We start from the raw sequence: 1,426 nt of genomic DNA on the forward strand, positions 1-1,426 counted from the left end.
ATAATAATAAATAAATTAAAAAATAAATAAAAATAAAAAAAATAAAAAATAAATAAAAAATAAAATAAAATATACACCCTTATAATCGGACATGGTGATATTTTACAAAATTAATAAAAGTGTGAATATTTTCAACTACCCTATTGAATGCCAGAAAATGATTAACTCTTAATTTTTTTAATTTTTAAAATTTTTCTTTTTTTCCCCATAGCCCTCAGATGCTAGATTTTTTCAATAGACATCAAGTCAAAGTAAAAAAAATATTGGTCGTCACCTACTATTTTAAGTCTTATATATCTCAGACAATAACTAAGACAAAATGGCAGGATAGTTTGGTGGTTACCCATGTGGACTCTGTAACCAGATTTTTTGGTTAGAATCTTGACTCTACCACTTACTGGCTGTGTGACCTTGGGAAAGTTACTTAACTTCTCTGTCCCTCTATTCCCCTGTAGTGTGAAATAAGTTTCATAATACCTCATCAGAATTTTATGAGGAATAAATGAGTTAAACATACAAAAAATACTTAGATAACTGCTCAGTACAGAGTAGGTGCTCAATAAAAGTTAGCTATTAGTATCATCTTGTAAATGCTTGACTTTTACTGCCGTTATAATCTAAATGTCTTGCAGATAAAACCCAAATGAACCACAACTTCCTTCACCAATGTTAAAGCAAATCAAAACTCAGAGATATATTTAAAAGAAATATAAATCCAAATTCAAACAGCCTGAAAAATACTTAGATCTTACTGATGTTTTATTGCAGATACAGAAGTATTCACAGAAAAAATTCTAGCACATGTGCTTTCTGAAACAACGTTTGCCACATACATTTTTAAAAGATCTCTGCGACTATTGTGTAGATAAGTATAGCATGAAAGAATCATTTAAGAGTTGCTGCAGTTGTTCAAAGATAAGATGAGGTTGGAATGGACGATAATCATGGAAACAGAGATGCACAAAAGCAGAGATTCTTTACTTAATATTCAATAAACACAATGTGGAGCTACTTCCCCACAGATACAAATATATAGCTATAGAAAATAACAAGTTTGGGTGAAAATGTGGAGAAGTTGGAACCTTCACACAAAGCTAGTGAGATTATAAAATGCAGCCATTTTGGAAAACAGTTGGACAAGTCCTCAAAAAATTAAACACAGGTTCCCATATGACCAGAAATTCTATTAATACTCTTAGGTATATACCCAAAATAATTAAAAATATATGCCTACATAAAAAAATGTGCACACAAATGTTCATAGCATTATTAATTACATTAGCCAAAAAGTGGAACCCAAATGTCCATCCACTGATGGAAAAATAAAGTGCAGTATATGCATGCCATGAAATAGTATTCAGCCATGAAAAAGAATGAAAAAAAATTTGTGAGACAGGGCCTCACTCTGTTGCCCAGGCTGGAGTGC

General features: G+C 31.1%; 1 non-coding gene across 1 annotated transcript; it reads right to left on the reverse strand.

Annotated features, from left to right (window-relative positions):
• Positions 1–212: 212 nt before the first annotated feature.
• LOC116270618 lies at positions 213–278 on the reverse strand. The gene has a single exon (XR_004178775.1). It is a non-coding gene; the product is annotated as a small nucleolar RNA SNORD37 (small nucleolar RNA).
• Positions 279–1,426: the final 1,148 nt, after the last annotated feature.

The sequence above is a fragment of the Papio anubis genome, chromosome 15, assembly GCF_008728515.1.
Source record: "Papio anubis isolate 15944 chromosome 15, Panubis1.0, whole genome shotgun sequence".
Lineage (NCBI taxonomy): Eukaryota > Metazoa > Chordata > Mammalia > Primates > Cercopithecidae > Papio > Papio anubis.